This window comes from Fukomys damarensis, unplaced genomic scaffold (assembly GCF_012274545.1).
Source record: "Fukomys damarensis isolate Sample0158 unplaced genomic scaffold, DMR_v1.0_HiC HiC_scaffold_4, whole genome shotgun sequence".
Classification (NCBI taxonomy): domain Eukaryota; kingdom Metazoa; phylum Chordata; class Mammalia; order Rodentia; family Bathyergidae; genus Fukomys; species Fukomys damarensis.
In genome coordinates, this window is record NW_022900916.1 from 61,830,321 (window position 1) to 61,849,147 (window position 18,827).

At 34.7% G+C, this 18,827-nt stretch overlaps 1 long non-coding RNA gene across 1 annotated transcript in view; it reads right to left on the minus strand.

The window, feature by feature from the left end:
* The window catches only part of LOC109117391, a 50,803-nt gene that overhangs the window by 14,989 nt on the left and 16,987 nt on the right, over window positions 1–18,827 (minus strand). Inside the window, exon 2 of the long non-coding RNA XR_002024699.2 lies at window positions 12,995–13,101. This is a non-coding gene — a long non-coding RNA (uncharacterized LOC109117391). The remainder of the gene's footprint in view (window positions 1–12,994; window positions 13,102–18,827) is intronic.

Here is an 18,827-nt window from a genome sequence, read left to right on the forward strand (position 1 = left end):
TCACGCACTACAGATTCTGTTTCTTTGGAGAAAGCTGACTAATACCACCCAAGAACAAAATATCAACTGTCCAAAGAGTTCTATATCTCCCATAACCATTCTTTCTTAGTATGTTTGTTGTGATCAATCTTTGGATTAGAAGCTCATAGAGTGGCAGCCTTATCATAAATTTCAGGTGGATTTCAGAGCCCAGCGCCTAAAGCCATTGGTCAATTAGAAGTCTGTAAACTGCATTCTGATGGCTGTCACAAACACCAAACACAAATAAAATATTTTAAATGTAGGATAAAAATAGATCACATTTACTAAGACAATCTGAATGCTTATGTGAAGAGCTTTATTGTTTCAACAAGTGTCTCTCTAGAAAGATCTAAGGTTTTTCTGAAGAACAAAAACCTTGCCATTAATCCAAAATCATGATACAGAGAAAAAAAAAAAGAAATATAGCTATACTGAGGAAGAAGCTGATTGACTGTCACATAGTTCAGATTTATACCCCATGTTAATACGTAGAAAGCGTAGTAGGGAGGGTATAAAACAATAACAATGAATGTTATGGCATGTATGTGGATGTCCCCCAAAACTTCATGCACTCATAGGCAGGGCTTTTCAGAGCTGGCTGGATGTAAGGTGTTTGACACTGGAATTGAGGGTGTGTGATACTAAATTAACCCAGACTGGAACTGGATGTAGCTAAATGGCCCTACTAAAGGCAGAACCCCCCTCTTGGGTGATTGTATTCTGTAGGAGACAAAAAGGAAAGACAGACTCATTGCTGCTGCCACCGCCACCACCACGGCTTTCTTCCTGCCCTGCCTATCTCTCCTCTGAAGTGTCTCTCTGCCAGGCCATCCTGCTTCGCAGCCAGCTGACCATGAACTGAAACCTCTGCAAGCTGTGAGCTGAAATAAACTCTGCCTCACTGAACTTATGGGTGTCAGGTGTCTTGTCCCAGCAATGAAAAAGTAACTAAGACATTAACTATTCCCAGAAATGAGCTATTTACTGCATTCTTTTATTGTATTTCACATACCAATATATTCTGCAGTCTGAAGCAGGGCTTTAGAATTTCAAGGTAGTAAACAAATCCACACATAGGATAAACAATTAAAAACAGCAGGTAGAAATGTAACAACAATGTTCTTTTAACTTACTTTAGCTGATTAAATACTACATCAATAGTCTAAGTAACTTGAAATAATAATAAACCCTCTTGCCATTTTCACTCTCCTGAAAGCAAATTTTGACATTTTAACTCATGCAGCAGGTCCCCAGATCTCCATAGGGCTTTTTGTCCATTTCCTGGGGCACTTATTTCTTATCAAGCCTTCCTGTATACCAGGCATGCCACTCTCATCTGACTCAATTAGCACGGTATCACCAATATAAGGGGATCAAAGTGATGTTTCACAAGATGTCTAGATCTACTTAGGTGATATATAACTAAGCCTCAAGATTTTAAAGAGCTCTGGGGCAAAACTATGAAAGTGTATTGTTGTCCCTTTCTGATTCTATTTTCTGATTTGGGGGCTAGGATATAAGGTATTGGCTAAATCAATGTTCTCATACCTTATACTTGTGATTATAGTAAAGATGACGTATCTGTAAAGGCAGCTACAACTACAGCTACAGTTTCTTTGAGTTGGGATCAAACTCAGGACCTTGCACTTGCAAGGCAGCCTCAGTGCCGCTGAGCTAAGTTCCCAGCCCTAACAGATTCAAAAATGTAATTATACCCCAACCAGACAAATTCAAATAAAATCACACACAGACATACGATATTTAAGGTAAGAGCAGAAATCATTGAAATTAAATTCAAAATAAAAATAGAGCAAATCAATTTTTAAAAGCCAATTATTAGAAAAAATTAATAAAGTTGATGAACATCTATCAAGACCACCAGAGAGAGGGAGAAAGAGAGGAGGAATTGTCAATATCAGAAATGAAACAAGGACACCAATGACATTAAAAAGATAATAAAATATTTTAATAACTACACACATAAATGTGATAGCATAGATGAAGGTGGTAAATTCTTAGAAAATCCCAAATTACTATATGTCACCCGGTGTGAAATAGATAATTTGAATTGTTCTATTACTTATAAGGACATTGAATTTGTAATTTTAAAAATTCCCTAAAATGAGGCCTGCAGGTCCAAGTGGTTTCACTGGAGAATTCTTCCATACCAAGGAATTAAAGAAGAGTTTATGCCATTTCTTTTCTGAAAAACAGAAGAAAAGAGAACACTTCCAGTTCATTTCAGAAACCTAGAATTATCCAGATGCTGAAACCAGACAAAGATAGTGTTCCTCCCAGAGTAGAGATGAATATGCCTAAGGACATAACCACAAAGAGCCATAACAAAATTCAGAAATACATAAAATAATATACCCTAATAAATGAAATTTATATACTGATGCAAGGCTGGATCAGTACTCAAAAATCTTATATTAATAGGCTAAAGTAGAAAAATAACATTCATATCAGATGATAGAGAAAAACATGCGACAATATTCAACATCCATTGTGATAAAATACCACATAAAATTAAGAAGTGATAGAGCCTTTCTAAACTTAATAAAGGTATCTACAAAAACCCTACTTTTAACATTCCACTTAGCGGGACAGAACTGAATCATTTTCCCTAAAACTATGAATAAGGTAAATGTTCTCACCACTCATCCACTTGGAAATTCAAAATGTGCAGTAAGGCAAGAAAATAGTAAACAAGCATACAAATGAGAAAAGAAGATATAAAAGTGTCACTATTTGGAAATGACAGCAACTTCTATTAAGGAAGTCCCAAGGAATCTATAAAAAAAAAATCAAACACAAAAGTCTATAATGAATAAGTGAGTTTGAAAATTCATAGGACATGGATTAAACACACAAAAACCAATTGTCTTTCTATATACAAACAACAAAAACAGTGAAATATAGTATCAATACCATTTATAACCATTCAAAAAAGTGAATACCTAAGCATAAATACAATAAAACTTGTCCAGAACTTTTTTGCTGCAAACTACAAAATGGTGAAGGAAGAAATCAAAGATATAAATGAATTGAGAGTATTCATAGATTAAGAGACTCAGCAAATAGATTGATTATAAGCAATGAAATTGATGCAGTAATAGAAACTACCAAGAAAGGACCAAGATACAATGGATTTACAGCTGAGTTTTATAGAACTTTAGAGAATTAAAATCAGTGCTCCTCAAACTTTCCCACATAGTTGAAAGAATGATCCAAATTCATTCCACAAAGCCACTATTACTCTGATACCAAAAGCAGATAAGGACTAAACAAAGAAGAAAAAGTACAAGCCAATATCCTTGATGAACTTAGATGCAAAAGCCCTCAATAAGATGCTTGCAAACAGATTTCAACAGTTCATTAACAAGATCATTATACCACACGTAAGGTAGATTTATCCTAGGGACAAAAATCACATGATCATCTCAATAGACACAAAAACGTCCTTTTACAAAATCCAACATCACGTCATCATGAAAACAAATGTAGAATGAATTTGCCTCAAACTAATAAAAGCCATGTTTGATAAATCCACAGCCAATATTGTACTGTATGTTGAAAAAATGAAAGCATTTCCTATAAAATGAGAAACAAGACAAAAATTGCCACTCTCACTACTCCTGTTCAATATAATATTTCAAACTTTAGCCAGAGCAATTGGTCAGAAAGAAAGAAAGAAGGAAGGAAGGAAAGAAGAGGAGGAGAGAGAGAAAGAAAGAGAAAAAAAAAGAAAGAAAAGGATACAAATAACAAGAGGAAGAAGTCAAATTATGCCTACTTGCAAATGGTATGATTCTTTATATATAAGGCAAAAAACACCAGAAGTCTTTAAAGTTTGATAAACAAATTCAAAAACAGGTCAAATCAACACACAAAATTTAATTGCACTTCTGTACACCAGAAAAAAAAACACCCAGAAAGAAACCATGAAATAATTCCATTCACAAAAGCTTAAAAAAAATTGAATACCTAGGAATCAACCTAAGCAAGGAGGTGAAAAACTTCTTTGATGAAAATTACAAAACTCTGAAGAAAGAAATTCAAGAGGACATTAGAAAATGAGAAAACAGCACTTGTTCTTCGGTTTCCAGAATTAATATTGTTTAAATGGTCATAATACAAAAGAATCTATAACTTAATGCAATTACTATTAAAATACCAACAACATCATCCTTCACAGAACTGCAAAAGAAATTCTAAAATTCACACGAAAAGCAATCCTGAAAAAAAAAAAAAGATCAAAGTTAGAGGCAACAGAAGGTCAGATTTCAACTTATCCTGCAAAACTATAATAAGGAAAAACAACATGGTCCTGGCACAAAAACAGACATGTAGCAATTAGAACAAGAGACACGGGAAACAATCCGATGCACCTACAGCCATTCGACCTTTGACATAGGAGCCAAAAGCACTGAAGGAAAGACAGCCTCTTTAATAAATGATATTGGGAAAACTGGCTATCCACATGTAGAAGATTGAAACTAGACCCATAACTCTCACTCTGTACTAAAATCAAATCAAAATGGATCAAAGTCCTAATAGAAAAACAGAAATTCAAAACTGCTTCAAGATTACACAGAGGAAGAAACACTTGAAGCCACAGATACAGACAGAGACTTCCTGAATAGAAATTCAGTGTCACAAGGAACACTATAAAGGACCAACAAATGTGATTATATAAAATTAAAGTTAGCAGAATAAAAGGAAAACCTACAGTTGGGGTACAATACTTTGTATAGAAATTAATTCAAAGTGGATCATACAAGAATAATTTTATATTTTTATAAGTTTATGATATTATAAATCTTCAGAAAAAAACACGAGGCAATTATTGTTATCTAGAACCAGGTAAAGAACTCTGAGACTTGACACCAAAAGATAAATCCATTCGAAAAGAAATAAATTAAACTTAATGAATTTTTTAAATTTTTTTATTTGTGCCACTTATTGAATCCAAGGCCTTGAGCATGTTAAGCATGCTCCGTAGTACTGAGCTGCATTCCCTAACTTTAATCATAATTTTGTACTGTGCAAAAGAAGATATGATATGAAGTGTAAGGAAATATTTGCAAACAACACGACAACAGGGTTCATATCTAAAATATACAAAGAATCTTTAAATTTAAACATAAACAAAACAACACAATCCAATCAGAAATGTGAAAAGGTCAGGAAAAGATGCTTACCAAAGAGGATAAATAGATGACAAATATGCTCATGAAAAGATGCTAAGCATCATTAGCAACTAGGAAAATGCTGATTAAAACTGCAATGTGATACGACAACATACCTATTAGAATAGCAAAAATACTTGAGAGGCTGAGGCAGGAGGATCGCTGTGAGTTCAAAAAGCAGCCTGGGCTACACAGTGAGTTCCAGGTCAAGCTCAACTACATAGAGAGACCCTGTCTCAGAAAAAAAAAAAAAAAAAAGAATAGCAAAAATAAAAAGTGTCGACACCAAATTCTGGCAGGATGCAGAAAAAATAGATTACTAATTTTTTTTACAGAGCATTTATTGGTATGTTTTAGATGTACGTAATGATAGCATTCATCATGTGGAATTAGTACTAGTACATGATGTATCTTGCTTCTTTTTTCCCCCATTCTCCCATCCTTACGTACAAAAGCTTTGTTTCCATTTTACTTCAATTTTCTCTTTTTTCCTTGTCCCTTCCTTCCTTTCCCCCTTCTCCTTTCTTTGTTCCTCTTCTCATGTGAATGTTTTCTTCCAACTTCTCAGTGTCTGTTGTACATTGTAGTCCTTATTTCCACTTTTATTTTCTCACACAAGAGGAACAATGCACCATTTAAATGTATGCATTTAGTTTATTTCACTTAAGTGTATGGTCTCAAGGTACATCCATTTAGCTATAAATGTCTCAAGCTCATCCTTCTTTATGACATAGTATTATTCCATTATGCCAAAAAAAAACCCATCTTTATGTATTCATCAGATGATGGTATTTGGATTATTTACAAGATTTAGCTATTACAAATTGTACCACTATAAACATGGATGTGTGTATATTACTATGGCCTGATGCTTTTAATTCTTTTGGGAAGACGCCAAGAAGGGAATAGCAGGGCCAAATGGAACCTCCAGTTTTAGTTCTTTGAGGACTCTCCATATTGATTTCCACAGTGTTGCCCCAGTCCACACTCCCACCAACAGTGGAGAAGGGTTCCTTTTCCCCAAAGCCCCTCCGACATTTGTTATTGGTTGATTTCTTGATAATAGTCATGCTTTCTGAAGTGAAATGGAAGCTCAGCATTGTTTTAATTTGCATCTCTCAAGTGATGAGTGATGTTGAAGATTTTTTCATGTATGTATTTTCTGTTTCTACTTCTTCATCTAAGAAGTGTTTGTTCATTTCAGGTGCCTATTTTTTTTATTGTGTCTCTAAATTTGTGGCATCTGATTTTTAGTGTTCATTATATATTCTAGATATTAAACCTTTGTCTAAGGAACAGATGGCAAAAGTTTTTTTCCCAATTTGCAAGTTGTCTCTTAACTCTACTGGTGGCTTCTCTTGCAGTGCATTACTTATTAAAAAGATGAGATCCCAGTTGCTGATTCTTTGTGACACTTCCTGTGCAATCAGGGTTTTGTTCATAAAGTCTTCGCCTACACCACTGTCTTTGAGAGATCTACCTATTCTCTCTTCCAGCAAGTTTAGTGTTTCTGTTTTAATATTTAAATCTTTGATTCACTTCGATTTTAGTTTAGTGCATGGTGAAAGATATGGGTCTAGTTTCAATCTTCAGCATGTGGAAAGACAGTTTTTCCAGTGCCGCTTATTAAAGCAGCTATCTTTCTTCCAGTGAAGGTGTTTGGCTCTTTTGTCAAGATAAGGTAGCTGAGTCTATCTGGAGTTGTTTCTGCATCTTCTAATCTATTCCACTGATCCTTAGGTCTGGTTGGTTGGTTGGTTGTTTTTATCACCATGCTGTTCTTATCACAGTAGTTTTGTAGTATAATTTCAAGTCAGAAATTAGATGACCTCTGCTTTGCATTTGTTGCCCAGAATTGCCTTTGCTATTCTGGTCTTTTCTGGTTCCAAATGAATTTTGTAATTTTTTTTTCTAATTATATGAGATATGCTGGTAGCATTTTGATAAGGATTGCATTAAATCTATATAGCAGTTTTGGAAGTATGGACAGTGCCACTATATTAATTCTTCCTACCCAAGTACAAAGGATGCCTTTCCATTTTCTGATATCCTCTTTGATCTCCTTTTTCAGAGTACTGTAGTTTTCAATGTTGACATCTTTGACTCCCTTCCTTAGATTGATTCGTATATATTTCTTTTTTTGTTGTTTGTTTGTTTTTGTTTTGTTTTTTGAGACAGGGTCTCACTATGTAGTTGAGACTGACCTGGAACTCACTATGTAGTACAGACTGTTCTCGAACTCACAGCAATCCTCCTGTCTCAGCCTCCTGAGTGCTGGGATTACAGGCATGCACCACCACACCCAGCCTGTATTTTTTTTTTTTTGGGATGCTATTTTATAAAGTGTTGTTTCCCTAATCTCATTCTCAATGAATTTCTTATGTTCAGGAAGGCTATCTATTTTTGAGTGCTGACTTTGTGTCCAGCTGTGCTACTGAATTTGGTTATTAAGTCTAGAATTGTTTTGGTGGAGCTTTTAGGGTCATCTATGTACAGTATCATGCCACTTGCAAGTAATGATAATTTAACTTCTTCATGTCCTATTCTTATTCCTTTATTCCTTTACCTTGCCTAATTGCTCTGGATAATATTTCCAGATCTACACTGAATAAGACTGATGATAGTGGACATCCTTGTTTTGCTCCTGATGTTAAAGTGAAAGTTTTTTGTCCATTATTATATATTATGTTGACTGTTGGTTTGTTATACATGGCTTTATCAGATTGAGATATAGACCATCTACTCCAATTTTCTGTGGGGCTTTCTATTATGAATGTATGTTGGACCTTGTCAAACGTTTTCTGCATCTATTGAGATGATCACATGGTTTTTGCCATTGGTCTTGTTAATGTGGTATATTAACGTTCATTGATTTGCAAATGTTGAACCATCCCTGTATCCCTGAGATGAAGTCTACTTGGTCATGCTATATCATCTTCTTGATTATTTGCAGCATTCTGTTTGCCAATATTTTATTGAGTTTTGAGTCTGTGTTCATTAGGGAGATTGGCTAGTGATTTTTTTTTTTTAATCCTTCTCTAATTTTGGTATCAGGGTAATGCTCTGGGGGTTTATTTTGGGAGTATTGCTTCCCTTTAAAATTCAGTAAAGAGTATCAGGAAGAGTAACATTAAATTTCTAACTTTCATATAGAATACAGCAGTGAATTTGTCAGGACATGGGCTGTCCTTTGTTGATAGGTTTTTAAGTACTTCTTCAACTACATTGACTAATTAGCTCTTTTAGAATTTTTATTTCTTGATTCAGCTTTACTAATGCAGATATATACAAGGATCTGCTCATTCTTCTGCGTTTTCCATCTTATTAGAGTACAAGTTCTCAAAGCAGGTACTGATGATCTTTTGCATTTCCGCCGGATCAATTGTGATTTGATCCTTTTTTGTTCCTAATCGCACAAATTTGAGACTTTTCTTTTCTCTATTTTTTTATAAGGTTGGGTGTGGATTTCTCTATGTCATTTAATCTTTCAAGAACTAACATTTCAATTCATTGATTTTTTTCATATTGTTTTCTTAGTTTCAATAAGATGTCTCTGATCTTTACAATTTCCTCCCTCATACATATTTTGGGTGCAACTTCCTCTTTTTCATATTTTCAATATATTTTTAATTGGTACATTTAAGGTATACAATACGGTTATATTCCTCACGGGAATTTTGTACATTTACATGATGTACCTTGATTAGTACTTTTTTCCCATTCTCCTAGCCACCCTTCACCACCTCCACCCTTCTCCATTTACAAAGATTTTTTTCCATTTTTTCTTTTTCTCTTATTTTTTGTTGTCTCTTTTTACCTTTCCCCTACCCCTCCCATTTCCCCTACTCCTTTAGACCTTTTCTTCCTATTACACAGTATCAATTATACATTTTGATCCTTATTTACTTAGTTCATCACACCAAAGAAACTATATCATATTTGCACACATGGATCCTATTAATTTCACTTAAGAGTATGACCTCAATGTGCATCCACTTAGCTATAAATGTCTCTAGTTTCTCATTCTTTATGGCTGAGTAGTAGACGATGTTATAAAAATATGACATCTTCTTTCTCCAGCCTCCAATCAATGGGCAATTGGACTATTTCCAAGTTTTAGTTATTACTAATTGTGCCACTAATACATGGATGTGCATATATCACTGGTATGATTCTTTTAATTTTGGAGGAAAGATACCCAGCATGGAATAGGTGGGTCAAATGGGACCTCTAATCCTCGTTGATTAGGTAGCTCCATACTGATTTCCATAGTGGTTGCACCAGTCTGCACTCCCACCACCAATGGATAAGGGTTTCTTTTTCTCTACAACCCCGCCAACATTTGTTATTGGTCATTTCTCGTTAGCAGCCATTCTTTCTTGGATGAGATGGAATCTCAGTGTAGATTTTATCTGCATCTCTCAAATGACCAGTGATGGACATTTTTTCATGTTTATTTGCTATTCCTATTTCTTGCAGAATTCATCAGTGAAGTCATCAGGACCTGGCTTTTCTTTGTTGGTAAATTTTTAATTATGTTTTCAATTTCACCAATTGCAATCAGGGTGTTTAGAATTTTTATATCTTCTTCATTCAACTTTGGTTATTCATATTTATCTAGAAATCTATCCATTTCTTCTGTGTTTTATATTTTATTAGAGTACTGATTCTCAAAGTAGGTATTGATCCTCTGAATTTCTGCTGGATCTGTTGGACTTCCCCTTTTTCTTTCCTAATTGCATGGATCTGAGCCTTTTCTTTCATTTTTTTGACAAGGTTGGCTAAGGGTTTATTGATTTTTCCTTATCCTTTCAAAAAAGCCAACTCTTCAATTCATTTTTTTGTATTGTTCTCTTAGTCTCCATTGCATTAATTTCTGCTCTGATCTTCATAATTTCCTCTCTTGTACAAGACAAGGTTTGTCTTGCTCTTCTTTTTCTAGGAGCTTTAGGTTCAGCATTAGGTTGTATATTTGAGCTCGCTCTGTTTTTCTAGTGTAGGTATTCACTACTATGTATTTCTCTTGTAGAACTGCTTTCGTTGTGTCCCATAGATTCCTGTATGTTGTATTAGCATTATCATTAAATTGTAAAAACTGTCTAATTCCTTCTTTAATTTCTGCTGTGACCTATTGGTTGTTCAGGAGAGTGTTATTCAATTTCCATGTGTTTGTGAACTTCTTACTGCTTTTTATCCTATGGATCTCCAATTTAATTGCACTACGGTCTGATAATATACATGGAATAATTTCAATTCTTTTGCATCTACTTAAAGATGTTCTATGAGCTCATATATGCTGTATTTTGGAGAATGTCCTATGTGAAGCCAAAAAGGATGTATATTCTGATTTTTTGGGGTGAAACACTCTGTAGACGTCTATTAAACCTATTTGTTCAAAAGGTTGGCTCCATTCTAGTATTTCATTGTTGGTTTTTTGTCTAGATGATCTGTTTGTGAAAACGGCATATTGAGGACCCCCACTACAATTGTATTAGTGCTTATGTGGTTTTTCATGTTCCTTAATATTTGTTTTGTATAGTTGGGGCAATAATGTCTGGTGCATATGTATTTATGATTGGCATCTCTTCCTTTTGGATTGTTCTCTTTACAAGGATGTAGTGACCTTCTTAGTCACTCTTAATCAGTTTTGGTTTGAAATTTCCTTTGTCTGTAAATAAGATAGCTACCCCTGATTTTTTCTGGGTTCCTGTCACATGGAGAACTGTTTTCCATCCTTTTACTTTCAGTCTATGAGTTTCTTTTTGAACTAGGTGTGTTTCTTGTACGCAGCATATTTTTGGATTTTGCTTCTTTTTTTTAATATATTTTATTTTGCTTCTTAATCCACTCTGACAGTCTATTTCTTTTGATCAGTGAATTTAGGCCATTAACATTAATGGTTATAACTATTAATTTCTCATGGCCCCTTACTTTGTGTGTGTGTGTGTGTGTGTGTGTGTGTGTGTACTAGAGATCTAACTCAGGTCCCAGTGCTTTCGAAACAGGTGCTAGAACCACTGAGCTAAATCCCCGGCCCAATCCCTTACTATTTTTAAGAGATCTCTCTTTTCATGGTCACTGGCTGACATCCTGTCTTCTATATCTGATATTCTGTCTTCTGATTGGGTCAATCTGCTATGTATACTTTCAATAGAGTTTTTAATCTCCTGGATATCTGTTTAAATCTGTTTCATGGATTTTATTTCTTTCTTATGTTGTGCATTCATGGTTTCCATTTTTTTTCCTATTGTGAACATTCATGGCTTCCATCATGGTCCTGAACTCATCTATTTTTTTATACTTCTATGCTAGAGTTTCTAATCATGCCTTTTATTCTGCTCATCATCTCTGTAGTTACCTGGGAAATTATTTTTTTGAATTTTTCTAGAGCCTCATTTATCTGTTTTTGTTTGTTTGTTTGATTGATTGATTTTACTTCCTGCGCTATCTGTTCAGGGTATCCAGGTGGTTGATTATCAGACTTTTACATCTGTTTCCCCTAGAATTAGCCTTTGGTAAGTTGGAAGACTGTGTCTTGCTTAAATGTCTTTTAATTTGTATTATTGTTGTTGGTATAGTCCTAGGTTTAAATCTTGGGCTAATACTTTTATATTATTTACTGAAAATATCTTTGTTGCTTGCATTTAGAACCCTTAAGGAATGAATGCTTCTTAGATATAGCTGGTCTTTAGGTTTTGACTTTCTAATGACTCTGGATCAATCTCACTTTCATTGTACCAGGAAAGATAAACAATTAAATCAATCACAACACTAGCTCAAGTGATACAATCAGCAACAACAATAGAATCAAGCACGTCTTAGAAAATGACAATTTATGGTAGTTTTTAATCTATCACCTTTAACTGTGTTAAATAAAATGAAATTTAAGAATAGCCCAAAATATGTTTCTAATGAATAAACTGATCAATATACTAACTGTACCCTTCAGGGTGGGGACTTAAAAGGAGTTAATCCTTCTTCACTTCTGCTCTATCTCAGGGCAATGGACTTTAAGACCTTCTGTGCCTCTGTGGTGTAGATGAGGTCCAGGCATAGCCAGGAGGCCAGGGGGATGAGGTTGGGTTGGGTTTCTGGAGGCACCCACATGACTCTAGTCCTCACCTGTTTGCTAGTGGCAGGGAAGTCTGGGTTGGGGAGAGGCCATGCTGATGGCTTCATGCAGCTCCTGTCCTCACTGGTCCACTGGTGGTGGGGGGAAATTTGATGAAATGAATAGCCATATACAAATATTCACATGTATGTATATAATATAAATTATATACTACATAAAAATAATATATATGACTTAAAACAACTCAACCGTTAATAGCTCCTGGCCTGCTTTAATTTTGCAATAATCAAGATTTTCATTTGTCATAAATTTGTGGGAGATGCAGTGGAAGGAGATGCACTGCCATAAGTGATAACTCTGGTGTTTGAGACAGGGAAAATAACAAGTATGAAGTCTATTGAATTAGTGATGCTAGGTTTTGTTGACACCAGAAAGAAACAGGATGATGTACTCAAGTTACAGAAAGGTCATAGAAGCTGCGTCCCACTATCCAACACCCCCCACTGGATCAACAATTCCAATCTGAAACCTTGCTAAAGGATTTAGAGGAATGAAAAATAATAGTTTTCTCCTTTACTATGTACCTCACACCTTATTGCATTCACTAGCATTCAAAGCATGTTTGGTTGTCAGATTTTATTTGCCAAATGTTTCTATTGTGATGAAGGCTACCACTATGCCCCCCCATCTTATCTTAACCCTTCTTCACCTTCCTTCCTGCTGAAGATGATCACTACATAGATCCCATCAATAGGACTCCTCTTGCCTTCTTGGTTTCAGTTCGTATTATTCATTCCTCATTTCCTTGGTAAGAACCTGGAGGAAAGAAGAGTAAGGATATTGACTACCCTGGCTTCCTCTTTGCCAAGTCATCGTTCTGGCTTTGTTTCTGAACAAAAGTAATCAACCCCAATTGGAGTGTGTGGGTGACATCTCTTTTTAAGCTTCTAGAAAATTCCTCCTTCTTTTGATTTTTTTCAGGCCTCAAGAGTTGACAACTCTGCCACCACCACTGGACAGACTGTGTCATTTCCCTGTCAGGAAAGATGGTGTGGTTTCTGTGTGTTCCCACCTTCGTGGATTGTCCCTCTGTAAATAATATCTTTAAATTTCCTAATTTGCAACTGTTATCTATTTCTCACTGGAATCTGACCTATGTACTAATATTAAATGTTTTGCCTTGAAACTTCTACTAGTAGCTGGATGTGATTAATTTGGAATGAGTTTAGCCAATTCCAGGAAAAACATAAACTTTGAAGAAAAATCTCAGTCTTTAGAGGAGGCAATTTAGAATCTCAGTCTCTTCAAAATGAGACAAAGTGAAAAATTTTCATCTAGACATTTTTCTCCTTTCTTCTCTTAAAGTCAGACACCTTTTGTAACTCTCCCTTAAACCAAAGATGACAATTTTCATGGATTGTCTTCCAAGAATTTCTCTCTAGAATCCAACTTTTTCGTGGAGGGTCTTTAGGAGGTTCTTCAGGGAGAAAAGTTTAGAGGAAGTGGAAATAGAAGAAGCAGGTAGAATGTTCTGGCACCAAATTCATCCAGAACACAAAGAACTTTTAAATTGTATATGGTGTGTTCCCATATAAAATCTTATTTGAAAAAAGTTTCATTCTACTGATTTTAAAAAGCTTTTAGCAACTAGTTTAATTAATTTTGATCAGTAACTATTGATGTATTAAAACACTTTAAGATTTAAAAAGAAACTTCTGATGGTAGAAACACTGGTAAAAGCAGAAATAGGAGATTTTGTTCCAGGTAATTCCAGTTCAGTACATCTCAAATCATAGACAGTAAGGGGCTGCTTATTATGCACAGCCACTTACAACCCAGACAGTCTGGTTTTTTTTGTTTGTTTGTTTTGTTTTGTTTTGTCAACATGGCTGCCTTCTTGGTTTTTTTACAAGTCCCAATCTCCAACAGTGTCAATCTTTTTCCAATTATTTTTATCTTCTTCTAGGAATTCTTCCTGGGCTAAGTAATAATCAACCCTCAGCAATTACCATCTGTTATTGTTTAGTGGGTTCCAATTTGTGAATCATGAAATCACAGAGACTTGGAGTTGGAAGGGGTTGTCAAGGTCACTTGGCATAACTCCATTCCCTGTAGAAGTCCTGTTCTAATATTCCAACAAGTGGTCAGTCAGCCACCTGAATGCTTTCACATAAAATGAAAGATCCTGTCTTACTAAGCTACTCTTCCTGTGAGAGACTTTTTCGCTATATTAACACAAAATGTATGCCCATGTGCATGGCACCAGCCAGTCCTTATCATTCCCTCTAGAACCAGGAGCTAGTTTCCTCTCTATTGACTACTGATCAAACAGTCCATCAAATATTTGCTAACTAATCATGTTCTTGTGCAGTATTCTCCACACAAATCGTTTATCATTACCAGATATAAAACTGTCCCACTGAGAACATTTGATAGTCTCTAGACTCTTCAACTAACTCTTATCTACTTGTGTTCTAGTTTTGACTTTATTGTTAAAATGTATGCTTAATTTAAATAGAACACAATGCAGTAGGCATTCTGAGTAGTGGAATCCATTGACCATCTTGCTAAAGACATTAGGCTAATTATGTCAGCAGAATATAATTTTTAGCAGTCACTGCACACCATCATCCTTACTGATACTGAAAGAACCTTAATACTTTCATTTTTGTAACCTAGTCTCTACAAACTCAGTTATTCCATGTCCTGTATTTGTATCTAAATGCAATGCCTTTCATATCATAAGGTGAATATACTCTTTTTAACTCTTCTTAGTGATGCAGATGAGAAAAAAAAACACTCGAAGTGGTATTTTTGCAAGAACTGTATAATTAGCAAGCAACTTAGCAGAGATCTGATTCCTGATTGAAACCTATACTTTTTCTAATCCATTAGAAATCTAATCCCATTCTCTTCATTCATTTCTCCCCATCAAATATAACTAAGCACTATGTGCCAACCCGACAATATATGGAAATTTCTTTCTTTCTTTTTGTTTGTCTGTTTGTTTTTGTTTTTGGTGCCAGGGAACAAACTTGGGACCTTGTACTTGCAAGGCAGGCAGTGGCACCACTGAGCTAATCCCAGGCTATCTGATACTGTAGATCAGGAGGGAAAAGCAGTACTGAAAAAAATACCCTTACAGAAAACATATTGTAGTGGGGAGTATGATTTACAATCTTAAAAACATTTGTGTGGATGAATATACAAAGACACAAGATAGAAAAAGAGTAATGAAAATTATAAAGTCAAAATGTATCAAATTTTGTACTTTAAATATATCACTTACACCTAAATTTTGCTTAAAGTTCAAAAGAGGTCCACTTCCAGCTTACATAAAGAAAGATTTGAAAGTCTAAACTTTTCTTTTGAAACAATAGGAAAAAAAGTTAATTTAAGAGGTTTTCATTACATTAAAGCTATAGAAATAAGTGAATGCTAACTCTTACTTAAATGAGCCATTCAAGGGAAGAAGCCATGCACATATGAACAAAATAATGGTAGACACTTCCACACTTGAGGAGCAAGTGATCAAGCCACATAGAAAAGTAGGAGGAACTAACTCTTCAAGCATAAAAAGAAACCAGTCAAATTTCAATGACAATATGAAGTAGTATGATGTGTTAGAACCTGTAAGACAAGACTCCCTAATGTAAAACAATAATTGTTTAATCTATCAATCCTTTCCTATAATAATTTTGTTAAGTAATAGAAGTAAATAGGTTAGAGAATGCATAACAGTTTTTTCAGTCTTGCAATCTCACAACACTTACATTCTAAGGCCATACTGAAGTTGAATTCAGTAGTGAACCAAAATAACTGAAACTGCAGTGAAATTTAATACAAGCTCAAATCAGGACAAGATTATAGAGATCATCTTATTTAAGAAAAGTAAAGAGTGAAGATTGTACCATAAAACAGAGTTATCTCTTTAGTCTCATTTGAAGTCTGAAGAAAGCAGAATTTAATTAAAGCTCAACTGAAGTTTCAATGAAACATGACTCCTAAGCTCCTTCACCATAGGCATCAGAGAATGAAAAGACTTTGTATTTTCTTGGGTAAATAAAGAAAAGCTAATGAACTTCAGGATCTATTCTGTTTGCTCACAAGATCTCACATACAGTCAAAATATATAAAAATATTTTTAAAAATAGTAATATGACCTATAGCCAAGACAAATAGCTGTCAATAGAAACAAATTCAAATATCACTTATATATTGGAGAAAAACTTTAATAAAATTATTATAAATGATTTTTTAATTTAAGAAAAGGTTGGGAAGTAGCTTAATGGAAGAAGACTTGATTAGCAGGTGTGGAGGCCCTGGATTTAATCCCCATAAACACAAAATATAAATTAATTAGAAAAAATAACCATAATGCATAAATAGGTACACTTAGCAAAAATAGAAAACCTACAATGAACCCAAAGATATAATTTCTAAAATGAAGACTTTAGGATTAATAGCGGACTATCTGCAGTAGAAAAACATATGTAATCTTAAGGACAAATCAATAAAAAATTATCCAAACTAAAGCTCAGAGAGTACATTTAAAAGCCAAACAGAATACTTAGGATCTTTGAGACCACAACAAACAATCTAGTTTTTGTAATTAGAGTTCCTGAAGAAAAGACATATAAGACCAAAAAATATTTGAAGAAAAATGGTCAAAACTTGCCAAGTTTGATTTTTAATATATTATAAATTCACAGATCCAGAAGGCCAATAAACATCAAACTGGGTAAAATAGATTGCAATTAAATTCCTGAAAATAAAAGATAAATAAAAAATATTGAAAAGAGTGAGAAGAAAGACATTTTACATTCGAGGGAGCAATAAGAATTACAAATGACTTCTCCTCAGAAACAATGGGAACCAGACAATGATGGAATGATTCTTACAAAGATTAAAGAATCAATCTAGAATTCTGTACATGTGTAGGTATATGTGTATATTGTGTCTCTCAAAAATAAATTAAAATAGATGCAAGGAGGGGGTGAAGGGAGGGCAGGGACAAGGGGAAAAAATGAGAACCAAGACCTGTCATGTAGAGGTACAACATCCCAACAATGAATGTAACTGTACTGTATCCCTAAAATGTACCAATAAACTCAATTAAAGCTGAAAAAAATAGATACATTTTCAGGAAAAAAACCTGAAACTGTATCCCTAATGTACCAATAAACTCAATTAAAGCTGAAAAAAATAGATACATTTTCAGGAAAAAAACCTGAAATAATCCATAGCCATCAGACCCAAGACTACCATAGGTGCCAAAGGAATTTTTCAGGCTAAAGAAAAATAATATAAATGGCAATTTGAATCTACAGAAAGAAATGTAGGTAATATGACAACTTTGGAATGATTTTTTAAAATAAATAACTGTTTGCAGAGAAATTAGTAACTAAAGTATCATGAGGTTTAAAACAAGCAGAAGCAAAACATAAAACAATATTCCCACAATTAAATTCCAGAAAATTATCTTTCATTTTTGCAACTTTCTAAGCAGCAATACTGACTTCCTCAGTATTCTCTTTAAGAGGCTTACTACATGTTGTAAAAGAGTCAGGTCAAATAAAGTTGGGATTGATTGCTCTCTTATCATGCAACTCACAGCGTGTTCAAGGGTAGCCTCATATTTTTATGTCACCATCTATAGACTGGAGCTTTGGGTCTTCTACAGGTATCCATGGAATTCTGAGAGGTTCTCTTTTTAGCTTGAAAGTGGTATAAAAACCTCTCAAACCTCTCAAATTTCTTGACACACAGCAAGAGTACCATTGAACCACAAGCAATAGCGGCTGCTTGAACAATTTGGACTCGTATCAAAGATCACCGGGCAAGTGATGAGTCTTGGCAGAGTTTAATGATCCTAATCATCAGGAAGTAGTGAAGATGTTGTAACATATTAATAAAGAAAGGTAATATATTTTGCTCATAAGTGATTCATTCGGTTGCCTCTTGGTATGGCTTTGTCAATTTTGACAGAAGATGAGCAAGTGCAGCAGTCATGATCTGACAAAGGCAGGGCAACTAGAAATTCAGAACTCTCAAAAGGTTTAGTTTTCAGACCATCAAGTTAGTTAGCAAAGCCAAAGTGTTAAATGAGAGTGGGGAAACTAGAATAGAGAAAGGAGGTAAGAGGTCATGAGTATTACCTACAGCACTGCTGTGGTTTGGGTGTGTTCTCCAGGATTCGTGTGTTGGAAAGTTGGCTCCCACTATGGCAGTATTGCTAGGTGTGGACTCATGAGAAGTGTTTAGGCCCAAGGTCTCTCCCTTTTTGAGTGAATTAATGCTGGTCTCACAAGAGTAAGTTAGCTATCTTAAGAGGAATTTGCTACAATCAGTCCAACTTTCTTTCTCAAATGAGCTCATTGAAACTTCTACTCCTTCCAAAAAAATCTGTAGTTTTGAACCTTCTTCCAAAATTTCATCAGATGATGAAAGCTCTTTGCCCAAAACTGATAAAGGGCAGAAAGTCCACTGTGCTCTTTCCTCACTCAGAACAACTCTGAAAAATCATGTTGGCTTCAGATTTC